This window comes from Hyperolius riggenbachi, chromosome 2 (assembly GCF_040937935.1).
Source record: "Hyperolius riggenbachi isolate aHypRig1 chromosome 2, aHypRig1.pri, whole genome shotgun sequence".
Classification (NCBI taxonomy): Eukaryota; Metazoa; Chordata; class Amphibia; order Anura; family Hyperoliidae; genus Hyperolius; species Hyperolius riggenbachi.
In genome coordinates this window covers 115,825,753-115,852,499 of record NC_090647.1, presented here as the reverse complement: position 1 = coordinate 115,852,499, position 26,747 = coordinate 115,825,753, and positions in this window count along the sequence as shown.

The window sequence follows — 26,747 nt, the reverse complement described above, 5'->3', positions numbered from 1 at the left end:
AAAGATATGTGATATCCTGGCCTGCTAGCGCTAGCGGCAAATACAAACTACAGAGAGTCATCACCAGATCAGCGGAGAGGTTACCCCTTCCTCCAGAGCAAAAGAATTGCCAACGACCCCTCACACTCAGCCTACTGCTCTTCAGTTGGCTCTCTTCATGCCAGAGATCCAAGGCCATCTCCACCAAGACCTCAAGGCATAGAATACTTTTTTCCCTTCGGCTGTCAAACTCTAGAACTCTCTTCTTGTATTTCCCCTAAAGGCTGCAGCTACTGTTGATGTAACCTGGTTGTTGTTATTGCTAATAGTTTTTATTATTAAGCTACTGTTGCTGTATCCTGGCTGTTTATTGATAATCTGTTTATGTTTTACTTCCTACTTTTTGCCCTTTTGTAAGCCAAAAACAATTTTAGGCACAACTCAGTCATACTTGTCAAGATTCTTATTCTGATGTATTCTGGAAGCTTGAAGGGGGCATGCAGTGATGTTCATTTTCGTGGATACCGCAACAAACAAATGTAAACATCAGGTCAGATAAGGCCGGTAAAGATCACTTTAATAATCCATACTACAAAGGGACAAAGCCAACATTTCAGAGCCAAGCATGTTCATTTCTTCAATGCAACACTGGCAATTAATCTTTAATTAAACTTAAAGTTATTTTACGTAAGTTTCAATTAAACTATAATTGCCTGTTGAGTTGCCTTAAAGCAAACATGTACTTAGTGCATACTTCAAATAAACGGGACATTATTTGCAATGTGGAGTAACAATTGATTGACTAAACTGCGCTCCACGGAGAGAGAACACTAATAGATATGATCCAAAATTCCTTGATAGGGGATCGCAGCCTGTTTTTAGAGTCACCTCACTCCAATCAGTACACAGATTCACAAATACTTGCTGCGCCTACTTAGTCCTATTCTCCACCAAAGATAAGACCCCTATAATGAAAACTTAGTAGAGAAAGTGTATATAGTGCTCAGTACTGTTTGTACAAGATTGCAATCTCCAACTCGTGTCACACTCCAGAGAGACGTGCTTTCACCATTGAGGATATAGACAGCGTTCCCCCCTCGTGAATACACTCACCGGATGGCTGCTTGTCAATTTGCACGTAGTAATTGCAGTAATCCACGCTCCTCACTTCGATCTCCACATAAAACTTCTTTATTAAAATAGATAAAAAGGCATTCCTATTTCAAAGACATCAAAGCAGCCCTTGGCCGCGGATACAAGGTGCTCAGTCCTCACTAGGTTGCCTGTGTTCCGGAATGTCAGCGTGCTGCCTGGCTCCGCCCTACGCGTTTCATCGCAATGACTCATTCAGGGGCTGGCAGCACGCTATACTGACATGTCTAAAATACTGAAGTTCGCCGCGCTGGATACCGCCCACGTCGCCGCCCTCTTCTTGTCGCTAGGCAACCCAGCGGGAAACACTACGAATACATTTTTTAATACGTGCAGTTTTAAATGACAATTTATAATATGTACAACCTTTTGTTACATGATCCGATGATGCTATAAATTCTAAAAACATTTATTCTTCTACTTACTACCTAGTAGTACAATCTCTAAGTCACGGAGACCTTTACATAACAGATAATACACATCCCATTACAATCTGGCACTATGCATGCTCTATTACATATAACCCACCCATTGCTAAATCATTACAAACCCAACAATTATCCTTATATTCTAACTTCCTACATTACATACCACCCTCTATTGTACACTATTGTCATGGGTCTATGCCCTTACCTCCTACCTTACCACATTGTTATTTCAAAGTGACAGTGCCTTAAATACCCCAAAGTGATCATGCCTCTATTGCAATTCTACTTTAAAGTGACAATGCCTTCTAACCATGTGACTGTAATAATAATGAGGACACATAGTCCAAACAAATGTCGTGTCCAATTCTAACAATTACAATATCTATGTGTATACCTAAATAAATACCAAATACGTGGATTACCAATAGTACAAAACACACCTAGTGCGATCCTTATGTAGGATTACAATCCCACATAAAATCACCTACTGTGATCCCTTTCAATTGTGCTGCCTCATCCCTATAATAAAGGAGAAGCCTAATATACCAATAAATAAGTATAAACATCTATCACCTCCACCAAACAAATTAATCCACTGGGGCTCAGTCTCTTTATGGACCCTACCCCTAGTGCACGCGTCCTTAATGTGAACCATATAGTGCCAATACTATCCATATTGCACCATTCTTTATCCAGTAGATATCACCCTCCAATCTCAATGTACATCTTAATTGATTGCCAAGTCTATATCTCCCAATACATTATTTTTAAACCCTGTGAATAAAGTGCTACATGCAAATATCTAAACCAAAAAGTGCTATGTGCATATACCAAATTTTATTATTATTACACCATCTACCTAATAAGGGCCACCAACCCTCATACTATCCTTAATACATATAAGTGAGGTGGGGGTACAGTGGCTGGATAGTGTAATGGTTAAGGGCTCTGCCTCTGACACAGGAGACCTGGGTTCAAATCTCGGCTCTGCCTGTTTAGTAAGCCAGCACCTATTTCAGTAAGGAGTTTCTTGGGCAAGTCTCCTTAACACTGCTACTGCCTACTGAGTGCGCTCTAGTGGCTGCCTCGCAAGCGCTTTGAGTCCGACAGGAGAAAGGCGCTATACAAATACTGCCATTATTATATGTATTAAGGATAGTATGAGGGTTGGTGGCCCTTATTAGGTAGATGGTGTAATAATAATAAAATTTGGTATATGCACATAGCACTTTTTGGTTTAGATATTTGCATGTAGCACTTTGCATGTAGCACTTTATTCACAGGGTTTAAAAAGAATGTATTGGGAGATATAGACTTGGCAATCAATTAAGATGTACATTGAGATTGGAGGGTGATATCTACTGGATAAGGAATGGTGCAATATGGATAGTATTGGCACTATATGGTTCATGGTATTTGGTATTTATTTAGGTATACACATAGATATTGTAATTGTTAGAATTGGACACGACATTTGTTTGGACTATGTGTCCTCATTATTATTACAGTCACATGGTTAGAAGGCATTGTCACTTTAAAGTAGAATTGCAATAGAGGCATGATCACTTTGGGGTATTTAAGGCACTGTCACTTTGAAATAACAATGTGGTAAGGTAGGAGGTAAGGGCATAGACCCATGACAATAGTGTACAATAGAGGGTGGTATGTAATGTAGGAAGTTAGAATATAAGGATAATTGTTGGGTTTGTAATGATTTAGCAATGGGTGGGTTATATGTAATAGAGCATGCATAGTGCCAGATTGTAATGGGATGTGTATTATCTGTTATGTAAAGGTCTCCGTGACTTAGAGATTGTACTACTAGGTAGTAAGTAGGAGAATAAATGTTTTTAGAATTTATAGCATCATCGGATCATGTAACAAAAGGTTGTACATATTATAAATTGTCATTTAAAACTGCACGTATTATAAATTGTATTCGTAGTGTTCCCCGCTGGGTTGCCTAGCGACAAGAAGAGGGCGGCGACGTGGGCGGTATCCAGCGCGGCGAACTTCAGTATTTTAGACATGTCAGTATAGCGTGCTGCCAGCCCCTGAATGAGTCATTGCGACGAAACGCGTAGGGCGGAGCCAGGCAGCACGCTGACATTCCGGAAGACAGGCAACCTAGTGAGGACTGAGCACCTTGTATCCGCGGCCAAGGGCTGCTTTGATGTCTTTGAAATAGGAATGCCTTTTTATCTATTTTAATAAAGAAGTTTTATGTGGAGATCGAAGTGAGGAGCGTGGATTACTGCAATTACTACGTGCAAATTGACAAGCAGCCATCAGGTGAGTGTATTCACGAGGGGGGAACGCTGTCTATATCCTCAATGGTGAAAGCACGTCTCTCTGGAGTGTGACACGAGGTGGAGATTGCAATCTTGTATAAACAGTACTGAGCACTATATACGCTTTCTCTACTGTGTTTTCATTATAGGGGTCTTATCTTTGGTGGAGAATAGGACTAATTAGGCGCAGCAAGTATTTGTGAATTGTGGAGTAACAGACATGCTTCCCACAATATGATTCCATGGCTATTTCTTTCACATATCTGAAGCTGATTCCAGAGTTTTATCTATTTATGTGCCTGCATGGAACCAGCCATCATGCCAAATATGTTGGTACTATGCACAACACAACTTGGCTTGTTGCTTTTCTATTTAACCTGTCAAATAAAACAGTTTAGAGTCAGACAGAACTAGAGATGGCTCGAACCTCCGATTTGTCAGTTCGCGAACCTTGAACGCGAACTTCTGCAAAAGTTTGATTTGTGCGAACTTTCGCGAACCGCAACACACTTCAATGGGAAGGCGAACTTTTAAAACTACAAACATTTATGCTGGCCACAAAAGTGATGGAAAAGATGTTTCAAGGGGTCTAACACCTGGAAGGGGGCATGGTGGAGTGGGATATACGCCAAAAGTCCCAGGGAAAAATCCGGATTTGATGCACAGCAGTGTTTTAAGAGCAGAAATCACATTTTATTGCTAAATTGGAGGCCTAAAGTGCTTTAAAACATCTTGCATGTGTATGCATCAATCAGGTAGTGTAATTTGTGTACTGCTTCACATTGACAGACCGAACTCCCTGTGTAACGCACCGCAAAAAGCTGTTTGTGTAGTGACGGCCGTGCTGGACTGGTGTGCACCATTGCCAGAGTGCAGGCGATAGCGGTTTCCAAGCCCATATGGTCGCCGGGCTGAGGTAGCTCAATGACAGAACAACAGTGACTGTCCAGCTGATCGAATTTGGTCTGTCCACAATGAAGCAACAACCTTATTATCGTGGGTGTGTGCCCCCCGCCCCCCCCCCCCCCCCGAGACACTCATATGCTTCATTGTGATACGCAAGCCCCTGCACCACGGCAAGGTAATGATCATGAATGGGAATTGACACATGTACATGCCTGTTGTTTTGTTGTTGCAGCTGAAGTGCAGACAGAAAAATTAGGCAGGCATGTACACGCACCAGAACAATTAAGCGGCCTTAAAAATTCAGGCATCCGCCTGGAGTCCTGGACCCTGTTGGTGGTGACGGAGAAGGCAGTCAAGCGGCCTGCAGGCAGAGATGCTGTGTGGGGACCGACTTAGTCTTGGGGCAGGCAGTCACATGGCGTGCAGGCAGAGATGGTGTGTGGGGACTGACTTAGTCTTCGGGCGGGCAGTAGCCCTCCGGGATCCATGCCCAATTAATTTTGATAAAGGTGAGGTACTGAACACTTTTGTGACCTAGGCGACTTTTCTTCTCAGTGACAATGCCTCCAGCTGTGCTGAAGGTCCTTTCTGACAGGACGATTGAGGCAGGGCAAGACAGAAGTTGGATGGCAAATTGGGACAGCTCTTGCCACAGGTCAAGCCTGCACACCCAGTAGTCCAGGGGTTCATCTCTGCTTACAGTGTCTACATCCACACTTGAGGCCAGGTAGTCGGCTACCTGCCAGTTGAGGCGTTAGTGGAGGGTGGATCCAGAAGGGCTAAGGCGAGACGTTGGACTAAAGAATGTCCGCATGTCTGACATCACCATGAGAGCATCCTGTCCTTGCCTGCATGGACATGGGAGAAGGAGGAAGATTACTGGCAGTGGCACCTTTATTCCGTTGTGCTGTGACATCATCCTTAAACGCACTGTAAAGCATAGTTGCCAGCTTGTTCTGCAAGTGCTGCATCCTTTCTGCCTTCAGGTGTGTTGGTAACATCTCTGCCACTCTGTGCCTATACCGAGGGTCTAGTAGCATGGCCACCCAGTACAGGTTATTCCCCTTGAGTTTTTTTTATACGTGCGTACCTCAACAGGCTGGACAGCATGAAAGCCACCATCTGCACAAATTTGGATGCAGACGTACTATCCAGCTATCCAGCTCCTCATGCTCTTGCTCAGTGATGTCAGGTAAGTTCTCCTCCCCCCAGCCACGAACAATACCATGGGAAAGATAAGCAGCACAAGCTCCCTGTGATGCCTGCTGTGGTTGTTCTTCCCCCTCCACCTCCTCCTAAAAAAAAAACACCTTCCTCATCATCTGGCTCCTCTTCCCCACACGACTCTTCCTCCTCCTCCTCCTCCCCCCTCCGCTGTGCTGCCGCAGGTGTTCAGGAAACATCTGGTTCTGATAATTGATCCCACAACTCTTCCTCCTGTTACTGTAACTGTTCCTCCTCCACAGCTTGATCCACCACTCTACGCGCGGCACGCTCCAGGAAGAAAGCATATGGGATCAAGTCGCTGATGGCGCCTTCACTGCGACTCACCAGGTTTGTCACCTTTTCAAATGGCCGCATAAGCCTGCAGGCATTTCAAATGAGTTTCCAGTACTTCAGCCAGAACATCCCCATCTCCCCAGAGTGTGTCCTTCTACTGTAGTTGTAGAGATACTGGTTGACGGCTTTCTCCTGTTGTAGCAGGCGGTTAAACAAAAGGAGGGTTGAATTCCAGCGAGTCGGGCTATCGCAAATCAAGCGCCTCACCAGCAAATTCTTTCTCCGCTGAATATCTGTCAAGCGTGCCATGGCCGTGTAAGACCGCCTGAAATGCCCACACAACTTACTGGACTGCTTCAGGACATCCTGTAAGCCTGGGTACTTACAAACAAATCTCTGAATTATTAAATTCAGCACAATACTATGCAGGGTACATGTGTCAACTTTCCCAAATTCAAAGCCAAAATGAGATTGCTGCCATTGTCACACACCACGTTGCCGATCTCCAGTTAGTGCGGGGTCAGCCACTGATCCACCTGTTTGTTAAGAACAGCCAGGAGAGCTGCTCCAGTGTGACTCTCCGCTTTGAGGCAAGACATGTCTAAGATGGTGTGACACCATCGTACCTGGCATGCAGCATAGGCCCTGGGGAGCTGGGGCTGTGTAGCTGGAGAGGAGATCACAGCACCAGTAGAGTTGTACTGCCACTCAGCGAAGGAGGAGGACAACAGCGAAGAGAATGTAGCAGGAGGAGTAGGAGGAGAAGGAGAGGAGGTGGCAGGAGGTCTGCCTGCAAGCCGTGGAGGTGTCACAACTAGGTCTGCTGCACAACCACGTACTCCCTGCTTGCCAGCGGTCACCAAGTTGACCCAATGGGTTGTGTAAGTAATGAACCTGTCCTGACCGTGCTTGGCAGACCAGGCATCTGTGGTCAGATGGACCCTTGACCCAACGCTGTGTGCTAGAGATGACACCACTTACCTTTCAACTTCATGGTACAGTTTGGGTATCACCTTTTGAGAAATAATTGCAGCCTGGTATCTTCCACTGTGGTGTCCCAATGGCCACAAATTTTCGGAAGGCCTCAGAGTCCACCAGCTGGTATGGTAACAGCTGGCAAGCTAACAGTTCCGCCAAGCCAGCTGTCAGACGCCGGGCAAGGGGGTGACTGGCAGACATTGGCTTCTTCCGCTCAAAGATTTCCCTCACGGACACCTGACTGCTGCTGTGGGAAGAGGAGCAGGAACCGCTCAAGGTGAGAGGCGGAGTGGAGGAGGGTGGATGTGATTGTGATGGTGCAAGGGAGAAAGCGGCTGTAGATGATGCACCTGAAGGAGAAGGAGGTGAAGGAGGGTGGCTTTGCTTTTGTGTGCTGCTTTTCCTGAAGTGGTCTTGCCATTGCAATTTGTGCCTTTTCTCCATGTGCCTTTGTAAGGCAGTTGTCCCTACTCGGGTGTTGGCCTTTCCACAGCTTAATTTTTGGTGGCAGAGAGAACAGATGGCATTGCTCTGATCTGAGGCAGACACACACAAAAATTTCCACACCGCTGAGCCCAGGGGTGATGACACTATGGTGGCGTCAGCAGCTGACGTTGAAGGGCATGTTGGCTGGCTGCCCATAGGTGGCGATACATGGCGCCGGACACTGCCACCAGCTGTTTCTGAGGACGAGCTCCCCCTGCTTCTTCAGGAACTCGTCTCCTCCTACTCCTCTCTGACTCCCCCTCTGAACTGTCCCCTTGTTCATCTCCTCTATTAGGAACCCACATGAGATCTGTATAATCATAATCAGCATCATCCTAATTATCCTCCCCAGCTTTGCTTGCATCAGACACCTCCAAAACTGCACCAACAGCAGGTACTTCATCATCCTCCTCCTCACACCTTACGTCCATAGTGTCGCCTAACTCAGACATATGAGGTGGTGTAACTTGCTTAGCGTCTTCATCTTGTTGTAACAATAATGGCTGTGAATCAGTTAATTCCCCACCAAATAACTCCTGTGAAGTGTCAAATGCAGCAGAAGTGGTGCTTGTAGTAGCGCTAGTGGCTGCGGAAGATGAGGTGTTCTGTGTTAAATTGTCAACCACGTCCTGACAATCTTGAGAGTTGATGGCATGTGCCTTCCTCTGAGCACTGTACTTTGGTCCAGGGCCGTCAGCATGACCTCGAACAGACCTGCCGGGTGGCCTTCCTCTAGGTCTGCCTCTGCCTGTTGTTTTGTCCATACCGGGGGGGAGATGAAATGAAAGGTATGCACTGATTTGACTAATACAATGTGCAGTCACACAGGTGCAGTTAAGGGTATGCAGTGACTGGTATTACAATACAATGTGCAGCTGTCACACAGGTGCAGTTAACAGGTATGCATAAGTCTGCCTCTGCCTGTAGTTTTGTCCATATCGGGGGGGATGAAGTGAAAGGTATGCACTGGCTTGACTAATACAATGTGTAGTCACACAGGTGCAGTGAAAGATATGCAATGGCTGGTATTACAATACAATGTGCAGCTGTCACACAGGTGCAGTTAACAGGTATGCACGGACTGGTATATTACACAGCGTGCGGTCACACAGGTACTGTGAACAATTATGCAATGACTAGTATTACAAATGTGCAGCTGTCACACACACAGGTACCGTGAACAGGTATGCAGTGACTGGTATATAATATAACACTGAGCGCGATCACGTAGGTGCACTGAACAGGTATGCAGTGACTGGTATCAATACAATGTGCAGCTGTCACACACACAGGTACCTTGAACAGGTGCAGTGACTAACAAGATGGCACCGCGTCGGTAGCCACGGCCACAGGGCTCCGGACACTTTTCTAATTTATCCTCTCACTTCCTACAATGTTGCCCCCTAATCTCCTCAAACCTACCGGGGATGATGCGGGGACACATGAGAGCTAACCCAGGACGCGTGAACATACAGCTGCGGGTCGCAGCAGCCTGCCAACTGATCGGGCAGCCAGCTGATTAGGGCCCACGTGCCCTGATTCGTACTCCACCACCGCCGCCGGACTGCTCCTTGCCGCTGAGGGGAACTGCATCTGAGGCCAACCTGCTGCGCTGCCATTCATCTTCCCGGCTCCCAGGACCCCGGCATGCCAGGACTACTGCCCGAAGGCATCTACCATGTGGGGAAGTTACGCCGGCCCCTGCACCATCCAGAGCGGCTCTCAGGCAGGACCTACCCACCGATCCAGCCTACTAGCCGGCGCACAGCCGGCCTACTGCCAGAAGGCATCTGCCAAGTGGGGAAGTTACGCCGGCCCCTGCACCAGAGCGGCTCTCGGGCAGGACCTACCCGCCGATTCAGCCTACTAGCCGGCGCACAGCCGGTCTACTGCCTGAAAGCATCTGCCACATGGGGAAGTTACGCCGGCCCCTGCACCATCCAGAGCGGCTCTCGGGTAGGACCTTGCCGCTGATCCAGCCTCCTGCTGCTTCTGCCTAGCACTCGCAGAGCCGGTGTTCCAATATTCTACAGGCGCACAGGATGCTGCCCTTTGCAGCTGCTCCGACGAGTGCAGGCACAAGCAGCTCTCCATCTTCGCTGCCGGGACCGGTACCGGTACCAAGGCCTGTCCATCCACTGGCACGGTAGGCCACTAATCCCCGCATGGCCCTGGTCCCAGTCTCAATAGCCCAGCATGGTCCCCGGGTGCTCTCCTCCACCGCTGCCAGAGCCACAGCACCACAGACCTGTATTACACCATCATGCCAGGTGCGCCCACAGTCCATTGTTGCTCTCTAGGCCTCCAGCCTGAGGGCCATGGGCTAGGCTACAGCCACCACAGACCCAGGGTACCCTGCGCTCCCTTAACCGCTGCCAGATCCTCTACACCACAGGCACATAAAGGGTGCCAGAAGCCAGATGCTCCACCATCAAGCTGGGCCCCGCAACCCCTCTGTTGGTCCTAATACCCTCCAGACTTACTAACTAGGCCACAGTCAGGGCTAATGCCCTGCCACTGGGACATGTAACCAAGCCGCCAGCCACCAGCTATGGCCCCTGGGACTCTCTCTCTCTCTCTCTCTCTCCATTTCTCTACTATCTCTCTACACTATTTCCCTCTGCATTCTGGGGGGCATCCAAATAGCTGCAGAGCTGTTGAGCGCTGCAGAGAAGGTAGCGCACCACTCACATAGCACTCGGATGTCTCCTCGGGACCTTCCTCTATGTAACTATGTAACTAAGTATTATGTTCCATGCACTGTGTACTCACTACTAAATGTAATGTACATTACTGCTTGCGTTTTGCTGTACCATCACCGTCCCTGTATGTGCCAAAAATAATTCCGGGTACAACCCCCGTTGTACTTGGCGAAATAAATGATTCTGATTCTGATATAATATAACACTGCGTGCGGTCACTTGGTAGGTGCACTGAACAGGTATGCAGTGATTGGTATTACAAATGTGCAGCTGTCACACACACAGGTATTGTGAACATGTGCAATGACTGGTATATAATATAACACTGCTTACGGTCATGTAGGTAGGTAGGTGCACTGAACAGGTATGCAATGATTGGTATTCCAAATGTGCAACTGTCACACACACACAGGTACCGTGAACAGGTGCAGTGACTGGTATCTAACACTGTGCGCTCACATATGTAGGTGCACTGAACAGGTAGGTTACATAGTTACATAGTTACAAATTTATTTGGGTTGAAAAAAGACATACATCCATTGAGTTCAACAAGAGAACAAAGTATAACACCAGCCTGCTCTCTCACATATCCCTGTTGATCCAGAGGAAGGCGAAAAACCCTTACAAGGCATGGTCCAATTAGCCCCAAAAGGGAAAAAAATATTTCCCGACTCCAGATGGCAATCAGATAAAATCCCTGGATCAACATCATTGGGCATTACCTAGTAATTGTAGCCATGGATCTTTCAACGTAAGAAAATCATCTAAGCCCCCTTTAAATGCAGGTATAGAATTTGCCATAACTACTTCCTGTGGCAATGCATTCCACATCTTCATTACGCTTACTGTAAAGAACCCTTTCCTAAATAAATGGCTAAAACGGTTTTCCTCCATGCACAGATCAAGTCCTCTAGTCATTTGAGAAGGCCTAGGGAGAAAAAGCTCATCCGCCAAGCTTTTATATTGCCCTCTGATGTATTTATACATGTTATTTAGATCACCTCTAAGGCGTCTTTTCTCTAGACTAAATAAACCCAGTTTCTCTAACCTTTCTTGGTAAGTGAGACCTTCCATCCCACGTATCAATTGTGTTGCTCGTCTGCAGGTATGCAGTGATTGGTATTACAAATGTGCAACTGTCACACACACAGGTACCGTGAACAGGTGCAGTGACTGGCATATAACACTGTGTGCGCTCACGTAGGTAGGTGCAATGAACAGGTAGGTATGCAGTGATTGGTTTTACAAATGTGCAGCTGTCACACACACAGGTACCGTGAACAGGTACAGCGAGTGTCTGGTTTATAATATTACACTGCTTGCGGTCACGTAGATAGGTACACTACTGAACAGGTATGCAGGGATTGGTATTACAAATGTGCAGCTGTCACGCACACAGGTACCGTGAACAGGTAGTCACTGAATGTCCTGGGCCTGGCAGTGACACAGTAGGAATTACCAAGGGTCCAAGGGCCAGATGTGACTGACTGACAGGGCTGTATATGCAGCAGGGGTCTGTGGAACACACATAAAATAAAAATAGATCACAAGAACAACATTAGCTCTCAAAAGAGCTGTTGAGGGGTGCTTTTTAGCAATACGTATCAGCAAGGAGCAAGCTAACAAGCCTAACAAGAGTCTAACTAAGCTTTCCCTATGTCTACAGAAGTTTCCTCTCCCTTCTCTAATTACTGCAGCCACACGAGTGAGTGAAATGGCTGACGCTGCCTGCCTTTTATAAGGGGGGGGGGGGGAGGGGCTCCAGGAGGGAGTGCAGCCTGATTTGCTACCCTTTGTCTGCTGACTGTGATGTAGAGGGTCAAAGTTGACCCTAATGATGTAGTATAGTGTGCGGGTCGAACTCGCATATAGATCGCGGTTCACCGTGAAAACCACCGAAGTTTGCGTGTTTGCGTTCGACTGTGAACCGTTTGGGCCATCTCTAGACAAAAGCAGAATCTAATCATATATTTCTTTGTGCAGTCGAGGTTTATCTCCAATTTGATGGGTTCAGTGTAGACACAAAGGGACATGAAAAATAGCTGTTCACTTATGTACAGAAACTGGACTAAAGGTAATTTAGAGAAACAAAAGTATTTAGCCTTCTATAGTAAGTTACATTATTTAACTGTAGCAAAATATACATTAAGGAGCTCTTAATAATAATTTATTTGTACAATACTGTTTAAAGTAAACCCCAGTTGAAAATAAACTGATGAGATAAACAATTGTATTAATCCTCCTATTTTTAAAAAGTACTTTTTTAAAGAAACGTCATGGTTGTATTTTTTAGTTAAACATTTACAATGTAGATTGAATGTTTTGTTGTCTCTGCTCAGTGGCAGCCTATTAAGTGTCTCTGAGTGAAAATACATGAAACATTGAACATTTCCTATCTTCTCCTGCTCTCAGAAGTTGTATTTTGCCAAGAAAACGTTTATGGCTGTACTTTGCTTATCAGTGATGTTTACTATATTCCAACAAGGTACCAACAAGACAGAAGCTGTCACTTCCATGCCTAAAATTAACTCTTAATTAAGAGTTAATTAGAGAAAGAGGATCAGCAGGACAGCCAGGCAACTGGTATTGCACAAAAGGGAAAAAAAAAACATGGCAGCCTCCCTCCAGTTGTCCTTTAATGTAAATAGAGGTCCAGGGGACCGTGGCACGGGACACCATTTTCAAGCTGCATACATTTGCATAAAAAATTGCATAGTTATGCAACTCAGAATTATTTGCATCTCATTGACCATCTCTACTAAACATTTACAATTGCAAAGATATATTGTTGCTTAAAATCTATGTTTGTGTAACATAACCCTAAATCCAATAAGAACAAGTCTGCAGATAGCCAGCTCATGTTTGGCCACTGAAAATATACAGCAAAATGGCCCTTCCTCACCACTATACACATTTTTTTAAATTAAATACTGATATGGTCTTTATAAATTTGGTTGGCTTCCTTTGTCATTTCCTTACATATGGTTTGGTTGCTGTAGCTAGATTTCAAAGACCAGAACACATCCCCAAAATTTTCAGTTGATTGTATTGGGGACCTACCTAAACCCAAATTTTGGGCCCCAGTTCAGCTGATTACTTTTAAACTGAACTGGTGAAATATTAACAATAGGATTTTTAACCCTCTATTACTCAAAATAATTTTGTTAGCGATTTTCATCAACATTTTGGAACATTTTCAATTGTAGAGTGCCGAAAAATTATTTTAAATCAAATACAATAATTATTTCCTAGGAGAAAATTCAGGAGAAAACGTTAATTTCATATGGGCATTGATGTTTTCAAATAAAGTCTGCTTTTCCCAAGATCTCAACACCTTGGTTTCAAAAGCCATAAGTAAGTAAATAAGCAAGTGACATAAGTCATAAAGCACTTTTGGGACAGTTCTAAGGCCACCCAGCACCTCAATATCTTGCTCACACTTGCCCTTTAGCGTCCTCACTGGAACCAATCACATCATTAAAACCATAAACTGTTGCATATCATAAATTCCTTGGCATTGTTTTTCTTCTTTCACTTAGTCTTTATTGCAAAAAAAGATTGTATACAAAGTACAGCATATTTAGCAAAAAACATAACAAAGTTTCCGCTTGAATGATAGGGCATATTAAGTTACGGAAAAAAGTATATATAACTCGTCAAGGCCAAACATAGTCAAATACAGAACGTAGAAATTAACCACACTAAAGGAACAAAAACAAGCAAAAACATTGCACATCGTCTTCCTATAAGATCCACAAGAATAAAATAGAAAAATGAAAAAAGGTAGTCTTAATAATTCAAATCTGGGCCACCATTCCAAGATGGTAGTAATAACATTAAAAAAAAAGTAGTCTTAATTCAAATTGGGACACCATTCCAAGATTATATAGTAGGGAACATTTTAGATCTGGACCAATTGTCCAGTTGGCATGAAAGGCAGGCATAATTTTCTCCTCGGAGATAATTTTTCATCTTCTATTTAGAATAACTTTAGCACTTTGCAATTTAAACAGTTCCAAAAAGTAGGTGGAAAAATACTATCTAAACTATTTTAAGTATTTTTTGCTTGCTGGTGATTTTTTTATTAAAAAGTTTTAAAATATCCCTTGGGAGAAAACTCAGAAGAAAAGTCAATTTGCATACGAGCCATAAGTGAAATAGATAAAGTCCATCAATCTTATTTCTTCCACCCTATTCAGTATTTGATTGAATACAAGTGTTTTGTTTCCAGTTGCTAGCCTCTGTCCAGAGGATGCACGTTGGATTATTATGGCTCTGTACAAATTAACAAGCTGACACATCATTGCATTCCAGCGGTTCTGGAGGTGTGTTTAGCTTCTAAGGGTACAATGTTTAATTTGCATATATTCAGCAGTGATGCCCTGGGAGACATCTCAAGCTCACTCCAACCTGAATTATCGCAAATTCTTTCTGTTTTAAGAAAGCAAACTTTTGTTTTTCCAGAGGATAGAACAGACAAATGAGTCAAATACTCTGCCACAGTGATGGGCAGATATTTTTCTGTGATCATGGATTAGCTGTCATTCACAAGCATTTTTTCACTATTCGGCTTCGGTATTCGATGCCGTAATCGATTCTGGATCACGGAAATCGGCCACAGATTTTCCGTGATTACAAATATTCGAAATGCAATCACGGTCGTGATCACGGGGATCACGGTAAAAATTAATTCGTGATTATCTCCCACCAACTTTAGCAGTTAATAGCAAAGTCCCCTTACATGGTAGGAACAACAAATTTGCCACTGTTAAGACGAACAGTGGGAACAAGAGGAAAACATTTTTTCAAAAGACCTTATAGTTTTTGAGAGAATCGATTTTAAAATTTCAAAGGAAAAAAATAATTACAGTTCTTAGTGAAACAATTCCCGCTGACTTTAGCAGTTAATAGCAAAGGCCCCTTACATCCTAGCAACACCAAATTTGCAGCATATGTTAAAAAGATAGTGGGAAACAATATATATATATATTTTTTTTTTTAATTTAATTTTTTTGTGTATGGTGATAGTGGGAAATTAAAAAAAATGATGTGGGGTCCCCCCTCCCGAGCCTCTTTAACCCCTTATCCCCTATGCAGGCTGGGATAACCAAAATGTGGAGCCCCAGCAAACTGGGTCTTCGCACCCTGAGCTATACCAGCCCGCATGGTCTATGGTATGGGGGGGCTCTGGGGGAGAGGGGTGGCCAAGCCTTCCCCTCGCCCCCGAGCCCTTGTCCAATCCATGGACAAAGGGCTCTTCCCCACCTCTGGTGCCCCAGGAGGAGGTGGGGGCACCGACTCCCTGGGGAGGTTCATGGTGGCATCTGTGAGTCCCCTTTAAGAAGGGGACCCTAGATGCTCACCCCCTTCCCAGGAGAAATGAGTATAGGGGTACTTTGTACCCCTTACCCAATTCCATGAAGAGTTAAATGAAATAAAAACACAACGAGAAAAGTATTTTATTATTCTGCGGCGGTGGGGAGTGATTTGTGTGTGGCGGCAGCAGGCTGGAGATCTTCAATCAAGTTGTTACTTAAGAAGATCGCAAGATAGAGGATATTGGTGTTCCCAAGGATATTGGCGTGGGAACATTTTTTTAAAGGTACAGGTAAGTATTTCTGGTTAATTAAGAATAATAAAATACTTTTCTCGTTGTTGTGTTTTTATTTCATTTAACCCTTTATGGAAATGGGTAAGGGGTACTTTGTACCCCTATACTCATTTCTCCTGAGAGGGGGTGGGCATCTGGGGTCCCCTTCTTAAAGGAGACTCCCAGATGCCACCATGACCCCCCCCCCCCCAGGGAGTCGTTCATGTATTGGACAAGGGATCCGGGGAGAGGGGAAGGCTTGGCCACCCCTCTCCCTTCAGAGCCCACCCATACCATGGACCATGTGAGCTGGTATAGCTCAGGGTGCAAAGCCCCAGTCAGCCGGGGCTCTACATTCTGGTTATCCCAGCCTGCATGGGTACAAGGGGTTAAAGAGGCTCGGGAGGGGGACCCCATGTCATTTTTTTTTTTTATTTCCCACTATCAGCAGTTCAGCACAAAAAAAATATTATTTTTTAAATATTGTTTCCCACTATCTTTTTAACATATCCTGCAAATTTGGTGTTGCTAGGATGTAAGGGGCCTTTGCTATTAACTGCTAAAGTCAGTGGGAATTTTTTCACTAAGAACTGTCATTACGGCATTTAAATGTATACTTTTTTCCTTTGAAATTTTAACCTCGATTTTCTCAAATACTATAAGGTGTTTTTGAAAAAAAAAACATTTTACTCTTGTTCCCACTGTTCTTTTTAACATATCTGACAAATTTGGTGTTCCTACCATTTAAGGGGCCTTTGCTATTAACTGCTAAAGTCGGCAGGCTTTGGCAACTTTTTAATCACGAATACTTTTTTGTTTGAAATTTTAAAATCGATTTTCTCAAAAACTAAAAGTTCTGTTTGAATTTTTTTTTTAAATTGTAGCCACATCTCAACTTTATAAAACATTAATGACCTAAGCCCATTTGAAAACGGGCTCTAAGTCTGTCATCACCGCGCGCATGTACCCGCCATGTGCGCACGTGCCCGTCTGCCACGTGCATGTGCACCCACACACCGCTGTGCACACCCGCCAATCCGCTCGGCTGGCCCACTCGCCCTGCGTCCTGTCTAATTGGCTGTGAGTGCTTGATATGCATGATATGCACGGTAGCACAAAAGCACTGACACACGGATAGGACGCAGGGACACTTGCCAATTATTAGGTAGGATGCAATTTTGGTGATTGTAGCATGTATGGGGGCTTTGCTATTAGCTAAAACGCATTTCCATGATCATGGCCGTGAATTTCTGTGATTGCCTCATTCACAGGAAAAATTTGGGTCAAATTCGTGAGTCCGTTTACAATCCGGAAATTAATCACGCCATTTCCGGATTTTTTTTTCAACTATGGCCGAATAGGTTGAATCCGTTGGGGGGGGGGGGGGGGGGAGTTATCCGAGCAACACTGCTCTCCCACACTTTGTTACTTTGTTTAGGTGAAAATAGAAGGGCCTGTTGAGCATTGATATCATCTGTAGAAGATGTTAAATGCTGCAGATTAATGAATTTGTTCCAAACAGGAACCAGAATTTGAAGCATCTTCAAGGGTGAAATAAAACTCAAAATAACACCACTAAATAGTGGAGCCACCTAGCATAACCTACATTCAAACAGCAACCAGTATAAGGCAGTCTCAAAAAATATGTAAAAAGGACCCATTATTCTGATACCCACCACAAAAACATAATGGTGAACCAGGAGAGAAAATTCTGTGTAGATGTTGTGGGGTTCAGTACCATCTATTGGCGAGTTTCAGGACTGTATCCCATATCATAGTGGTCTTCAGCAAATTATGATCAAACTTTTCCCATTTCTGTGGTTCCAGCTCAATTTGTAATTCAGTTTCCCAGTCTATCATATTTTTGTTTTAGAGATTCGGAAAACCATAGTATATGGTGATAGATTAAAATAGTATTGGGGTCGAGGTGAGGTATACATTTTCATAAATAGAACAATCCAGTAACGCATTAGGACTGGAGTTTTGAAGAAGAAAGTGTTTTATTTGGGAGTACCTAAAGTATTCTGTGGCAGGGATATTTCTGTTGAACTGGAATAAGAATAATGGAATAAATTTAGCAGCCACCCAAAATTTATTGGAGCCTGTTAAACAGTTGTCTATCCACCAATTAAAGCCTTGACAAACGTTATGAAAACATGATTGCACACTCACATTTATAAAGAAAGGTATAATCGTTCAGAGCTTTTCAATGGGCTCTCCCCCGTATGTTGGCCAGCCAGCAGTGTGATACCCTGTCAGCAGAAACATCGCCACCACTTCTCTGAGCTCAATACCACAAGGTACGCATGCTCCTACTTTTGTGCATGACTCCGCCCTACATGTTTTGTTATCATTCATAGCGACTCATCAAAGGCATTTCCAAAGGTTCGTATTAAAAAACAATGCTGTTTAAGTTAGATGTCATTAGATAAATATAAAAACAGTCATTGCTGACCTTCTGAAAATGCTGTTTGTCTGGCTGTGACACTGATCCTGTTTCTATTAGGCCCAGTTCAACCTGGCTATTAGGTGGCAAACGGATTTGTGAAATCCTTTTTCACTCTGTTGCCGTTCAGCTGCTTCCATTCCGTTTCCGCAAATCCCCCCACCCCCAAAGTGGATTTTGCTGTCTAGAACAGTCAGTTTCTTCACTAGTGTAGAGAAACGTTATGTTTTTCCATTGCCCCCAATGCAGCGCTTCAGCTTCCGTTTCCATTCCGCTGGGCTCAGCGGTGTGGAAAAATTGGTCCAGAAGCTTACTTGCAGATTCAGTTCAGCAGATCGTGCGTAACGATCCTTTCGATCAGACAATGTAAATGGAGCCATAGGTTAACATTGGATCCATTCCCATTCGTTACGATCTAATCAATTCCGATCCGGGAACGGACCGTTTTTTAACACTAATGTGAACCGGGCCTTAAGATTAATGTGAAATCCCTGTGTTTTTACATGCACATGTTTGCAAGTAATCAAGATGCTAATTTTTTACATAACAACACATTATGGGTTTCATAGTAAGGCCCCTTTTACACTTAATCAGTTGGTGTGCGTTAGTACACGTTGGTGCGCGTTAGTACGCGGTTTTTTCCATAGCAATGCATTGCAAAGAGGATTTCAGTTAAAACGTGTTAAGTGTAAAATGTGTCATAGGAAAACATGGGCATTACTTTGAAAATCAGTTTTCTTTCCGTTTTAACTGAGAGCAACTGATTAAGTGTAAAAGGGCCCTAAAGGATATATTAAGAGCAATTACGTTTTAGACTGTTCATTTTAAACAGCCAATTAGGAGCAGGATGATTTGAACATGAGAACTTGCTTGGGACTGGTTATTTGAAGGGAATACAGTGAATGTTACTGCACATCACCAGTCCTCTCCTTCTGTAAATAACCCGTCATCCTATTTAGAAATTTTTTAACACAAAAACATTTGTGAATTCATTGTAAACAAACCTCAATCTGAACCTATTACAATAATAATAATAATTTAAATAGCAGAAAGTAATAAAGAAGGTAGGTCATTTATTGTAAACTTATGTAACTTCTCTTCCATGTCATTACACTTTTCCTTTCACCTCCACCTAAGCAGGGTTGATTAATGCTTACTGAATGCGGCGCACCCAGCATGCCTTACTATCTACGCTCACATGCATGACTTTTCATAATCAAGCCGTAGTTTTCTCACAGCTACTATTAAAGTAATTGTGAACACAGCAGGCTAATTGTGGCAAGTACATGCATGCAGATACCCTGCTGGTGTTTTCCCAGCAAAAACAAACATCGCCTGGTAGTAGTAACTAGTAACCTACATTCTGTAGCCTCCAGGGTCTGTTACAGAGGCCATAATGTGAGGGGAAGCAGGCACTGGAATGTCTGAGTAAAACCCTGTACACATTTGGAATAATTGTTGTCTGAAATGATTGTTTCTTAAAAAGAAGGCATACGCTCAGCAGTCCACCTGATAAAATGTCCAGACTTTATTTATCAACCTGCAGACAACCAGCAACTGATAGTTCATGCCTATCGAAGTGGAAGTAACTCCTTATTCATAGCTCATGACTCTTACAAACGTATAAATGATAACGTATTTGATAACATAAAATCTGTACATACAAACAAAATAATATGACAAAAGCTATAACATTGCAAGTTTCAAAACTATAACAAATGTCAAAATCTTTAATGTTCTAATGTTCAAAATGATATTTATCGCACACCCAATTCTCTGCTTTGGGCGCCAGTGGATAATAGACGATTTGGGCGCCACCATAGATTCCAAAGCAATTTGCTGTAATACAGCGCCCAAGGCAGAGAATTGGGTGCGCAATGAATATCGTTTTTAACATTAGAACATTATAGGTTTTGAAACAATAACATATTTAAAATCTTTAATGTTCTATTGTTGAAAACAAAATTTATTGTGCGCCCAATTATCTGCTTTGGGTGCTGTATTACCAAAAATTACATTGGAATATGAAAAAGTATTATGTATGTTTTTGAGATGAAGTGTTATCTAATATGAACTATGCTCTGTTTGTCTCTTATGTTTCTATACATATGCCCTGTATTCATGTGCCAAGCCCAATTCCGGGCACGACCCAGTCGTGCTTGGCGAAATAAATGCGATTCTGATTCTGATTGGAATAGTGGCGCCCAAATCGTCCATTATCCGCCGGCACCCAAAGCAGAGAATTGGGTGCACGATAAATATCATTTTCAACATTACAACATTAAAGATTTTGACATTTGTTATAGTTTTGAAACTTGCAATGTTATAGTTTTTGTCATTATTTTGTTTGCATGTACAGATTTTATGTTACAAAATACAGTATGTTATTGTCTCTACGTTTGTAAGGGTGTTTGTGCAGTGGGGTGGTTAGGGTTAGTCACCACTAGTGTTGGGCGAACAGTGTTCGCCACTGTTCGGGTTCTGCAGAACATCACCCTGTTCGGGTGATGTTCGGGTTCGGCCGAACACCTGATGGTGTTCGGCCAAACTGTTCGGCCATATGGCCGAACTAAGAGCGCATGGCCGAACGTTACCCGAACGTTCGGCTAGTGCTGTGATTGGCCGAACGGGTCACGTGTAGTGTTGGGCGAACATCTAGATGTTCGGGTTCGGGCCGAACATGGCCGAACTCCGAACATAATGGAAGTCAATGGGGACCCGAACTTTTGTGCTTTGTAAAGCCTCCTTATATGCTACATACCCCAAATTTACAGGGTATGTGCACCTTGGGAGTGGGTACAAGAGGAAAAAAAATTAGCAAAAAGAGCTTATAGTTTTTGAGAAAATCGATTTTAAAGTTTCAAAGGGAAAACTGTCTTTTAAATGCGGGAAATGTCTGTTTTCTTTGCACAGGTAACATGCTTTTTGTCGGCATGCAGTCATAAATGTAATACATATAAGAGGTTCCAGGAAAAGGGACCGGTAACGCTAACCCAGCAGCACCACACGTGATGGAACAGGAGGAGGGTGGCGCAGGAGGAGAAGGCCACGCTTTGAGACACAACAACCCAGGCCTTGCATGAGGACAAGAAGCGTGCGGATAGCAATTTGCATTTTGTCGCCATGCAGTCATAAATGTAATACAGATGAGAGGTTCAATAAACAGGGACCGGAAACGCTAACCCATCACAGATGTTCATTGTTCATGTTACTTGGTTGGGGTCCGGGAGTGTTGCGTAGTCGTTTCCAATCCAGGATTGATTCATTTTAATTTGAGTCAGACGGTCTGCATTTTCTGTGGAGAGGCGGATACGCCGCCGATCTGTGACGATGCCTCCGGCAGCACTGAAACAGCGTTCCGACATAACGCTGGCTGCCGGGCAAGCCAGCACCTCTATTGCGTACATTGCCAGTTTGTGCCAGGTGTCTAGCTTCGATACCCAATAGTTGAAGGGTGCAGATGGATTGTTCAACACAGCTACGCCATCTGACATGTAGTCCTTGACCATCTTCTCCAGGCGATCGGTGTTGGAGGTGGATCTGCACGCTTGCTGTTCTGTGTGCTGCTGCATGGGTGTCAGAAAATTTTCCCACTCCAAGGACACTGCCGATACCATTCCCTTTTGGGCACTAGCTGCGGCTTGTATTGTTTGCTGCCCTCCTGGTCGTCCTGGGTTTGCGGAAGTCAGTCTGTCGGCGTACAACTGGCTAGAGGAGGGGGAGGATGTCAATCTCCTCTCTAAAGTCTCCACAAGGGCCTGCTGGTATTCTTCCATTTTGACCTGTCTGGCTCTTTCTTCAAGCAGTTTTGGAACATTGTGTTTGTACCGTGGATCCAGAAGGGTATAAACCCAGTAATTGGTGTTGTCCAGAATGCGCACAATGCGTGGGTCGCGTTCAATGCAGTCCTAGGCCGAAGAGGTCATAGCCTAGGGTCACAAAACCTGTTTATTTGGGCAATTTCAATGGTGGCGAGTCTGACGTACATAAATCGCAGCAATGGCCGTTAGCAACGTCTGAATCTCACGAAATGTCTCATGCAGGTAGAAGACATATTGTTAGACTTGGGCTCCAAAGATGGGTTCCCTACATCTCTGCAAACCAGAGTTACAGGGCTCCAAATTTGGTAAAATCCCCCATAGGATTTCATTGCCTCCCTATTTCACTTTCCAAAATCTCACATCTTTTCAAAGGGCAATGGCTCAGCAGTACCAAATTTTCTAGCATTGTAGGGACCCTTAGGGGGATCATGACTGGTGAGTTTTGCCACTGCTGAGCCATTGCCCTTTGAAATGGTGTGAGATTTTGGAACGGTAAATAGGAGGCCCAATGAAAGCCTATGGGGGATTTTACCAATTTTGGACCCCTGTAACTCTGGTTTGCAGAGATGTAGGGACCCCATCTTTGGAATCCAAGTCTAACAATATATCTTCTACCTGCATGAGACATTTCGTGAGATTCAGACGTTGCTAACGGCCATGGCTGAGATTTATGTACGCCACCATCACTACCATTGAAATAGCCCAAATAAACAGGTTTTTGTGACCCTAGGCTATGACCTCTTCGGCCTAGGGGCCCGAAACTCACCAGTCATGTTCCCCCTAAGGGTCCCTACAATGCTAGAAAATTTGGTACTGCTGAGCCATTGCCCTTTGAAAAGATGTGAGATTTTGGAAAGTGAAATAGGGAGGCAATGAAATCCTATGGGGGATTTTACCAATTTTGGACCCCTGTAACTCTGGTTTGCAGAGATGTAGGGACCCCATCTTTGGAATCCAAGTCTAACAATATGTCTTCTACCTGCATGAGACATTTCATGAGATTCAGACTTTGCTAACGGCCATTGCTGAGATTTATGTACGTCACCATCACTACCATTGAAATAGCCCAAATAAACAGGTTTTTGTGACCCTAGGCTATGACTTCTTTGGCCTAGGGGCCCAAAACTCACCAGTCATGTTCCCCCTAAGGGTCCATACAATGCTAGAAAATTTGCCACTGCTGAGTAATCGCCCTTTGAAAAGATGTGAGATTTTGGAACTGTAAATAGGAGGCCCAATGAAAGCCTATGGGGGATTTTACCAAATTTGGAGCCCTGTAACTCTGGTTTGCAGAGATGTAGGGAACCCATCTTTGGAGCCAAAGTCTAACAATACGTCTTCTACCTGCATGAGACATTTCGTGAGATTCAGACGTTGCTAACGGCCATTGCTGCGATTTATGTACGTCAGACTCGCCACCATTGAAATTGCCCAAATAAACAGGTTTTGTGACCCTAGGCTATGACCTCTTCGGCCTAGGACTGCATTGAACGCGACCCACGCATTGTGCGCATTCTGGACAACACCAATTACTGGGTTTATACCCTTCTGGATCCACGGTACAAACACAATGTTCCAAAACTGCTTGAAGAAAGAGCCAGACAGGTCAAAATGGAAGAATACCAGCAGGCCCTTGTGGAGACTTTAGAGAGGAGATTGACATCCTCCCCCTCCTCTAGCCAGTTGCACGCCGACAGACTGACTTCCGCAAACCCAGGACGACCAGGAGGGCAGCAAACAACACAAGCCGCAGCTAGTGCCCAAAAGGGAATGGTATCGGCAGTGTCCTTGGAGTGGGAAAATTTTCTGACACCCATGCAGCAGCACACAGAACAGCAAGCGTGCAGATCCACCTCCAACACCGATCGCCTGGAGAAGATGGTCAAGGACTACATGTCAGATGGCGTAGCTGTGTTGAACAATCCATCTGCACCCTTCAACTATTGGGTATCGAAGCTAGACACCTGGCACAAACTGGCAATGTACGCAATAGAGGTGCTGGCTTGCCCGGCAGCCAGCGTTATGTCGGAACGCTGTTTCAGTGCTGCCGGAGGCATCGTCACAGATCGGCGGCGTATCCGCCTCTCCACAGAAAATGCAGACCGTCTGACTCAAATTAAAATGAATCAATCCTGGATTGGAAACGACTACGCAACACTCCCGGACCCCAACCAAGTAACATGAACAATGAACATCTGTGATGGGTTAGCGTTTCCGGTCCCTGTTTATTGAACCTCTCATCTGTATTACATTTATGACTGCATGGCGACAAAATGCAAATTGCTATCTGCACGCTTCTTGTCCTCATGCAAGGCCTGGGTTGTTGTGTCTCAAAGCGTGGCCTTCTCCTCCTGCGCCACCCTCCTCCTGTTCCATCACGTGTGCTGCTGCTGGGTTAGCGTTACCGGTCCCTTTTCCTGGAACCTCTTATATGTATTACATTTATGACTGCATGCCGACAAAAAGCATGTTACCTGTGCAAAGAAAACAGACATTTCCCGCATTTAAAAGACAGTTTTCCCTTTGAAACTTTAAAATCGATTTTCTCAAAAACTATAAGCTCTTTTTGCTAAATTTTTTTTCCTCTTGTACCCACTCCCAAGGTGCACATACCCTGTAAATTTGGGGTATGTAGCATGTAAGGAGGCTTTACAAAGCACAAAAGTTCGGGTCCCCATTGACTTCCATTATGTTTGGAGTTCGGGGTCGAACACCCGAACATCGCGGCCATGTTCGGCCTGTTCGGCCCGAACCCGAATATCTAGATGTTCGCCCAACACTAGTCACCACCAGGGAGGGTCTTAGGTTTAGACACCACATGGGGGTCTTAGGATTAGACACAACCAGGGGAGGGTTCTGTGTGAGTGTAGGGATAGGTTAAATTTGATGCAGCTTTTTTAAAGTAAATATATTTTCATTTTCATTTCCTATCTGTTTTAAAACGATACTTATCTTTTATATTTTTTCTTGCGCCTCTATTTCATGCATGCCTTCCACTGTAATACGTGTGAGCTATCAGTTATTGATTGTCTGCAGTTGGATAAATTAAGATTGGATGTTTCAACAGCTCAACCAGGGACTGACACAGCTGTATATGCAAGTGTCAGTGGGCCACACACAAAAAAAACAGATCACAAGAACAACCCCACAACTGGTCTTTTGAGAGATAATGTTGTTCTTGTGATCTGTTTTTTTTTTGTGTGTGTGGCCCACTGACACTTGCATATACAGCCCTGTCAGTCAGTCGCAGCTGGCCCTTGCTAGTTCCTACTGTGCCACTGCCAGGCCCAGCACATTCAGTGCCTACCTTTTCACTGCACGTGTGTGACAGCTGCACATTTGTAATACTAGTCACTGCATACCTGTTCACGGAACCTGTGTGTGTGAAAGCTGCACATTGTATTAATACCAGTCACTGCATACCTGTTCAGTGCACCTGTGTGACAGCATGCAGTGTTATATTATATACCAGCTGCACATTTGTAATACCAGTCACTGTATATGTGTACATGCCTGCCTAATTTTTCTGCCTGCACTGCAACTGCAACAACAAAACAAAAGGAATGTACATGTGTCAATTCCCCTTCGTGATCATTACCTTGCCGTGGGGTAAGGGGCTTGCGTATCACAATGAAGCAATGACCGGCTAAATGAGTGTGTTGGGGTTGGGGGGCACACCTGACCCAAGAAGATAGATAATAAAGTCGTTTCTTCATTGTGGACAGACCAAAGTCGATCAACTGGACACTCACTGTTGTTCTGTCATTTAGCTACCTCAGCCCAACTATATAGGCTTGAAAACTGCCATGGCCTGCACTCTTGCCATCATGCGCACCAGTCCAGCATGGCCATCACAACACAAACAGCTGTTTGCGATGCGTTACACAGTGAGTTTGGTCTGTCAGTGTGAAGCAGTACTCTAATTACACTACCTGATTGATGTATACACATGCAAGATGTTTTAAAGCACTTTAGTCCTCCAATTTAGCATGCAATGTGGTTTCTGCCCTTAAAACGCTGCCGTGTGTCAAATCCAGATTTTTCCCTGGGACTTTTGGCGTATATCCCACTCCGCCATGCTCCCCTCCAGGTGTTAGACCCCTTGAAAACTGTTTTCCATCATTTTTGTGGCCAGCATAAATGTTTGTAGTTTTCAAAGTTCGTCTCCCCATTGAAGTCTATTGCAGGTTCGAAAGTTCGTGCGAACCCCAACTTTTGCGGAAGTTCGCATTCGAGGTTCACGAACCTAAAATCGGAGGTTCGAGCCATCTGTAAATATTGCATCATTTATTGATACGTTTCAAGGTTCTACTCACTTTTAGCTAACCAATGCTATGCATTACAAAGATTTTGTACAAATATTGGGGATGTTGCTTGATGAAAAGCAACACTCAGACAGCTAATAGCCAAGTTCTCATTCTTCCTCTTAGAAGAAATGTAGCAAGAGTCAAACTTTTTGTCCCACCCA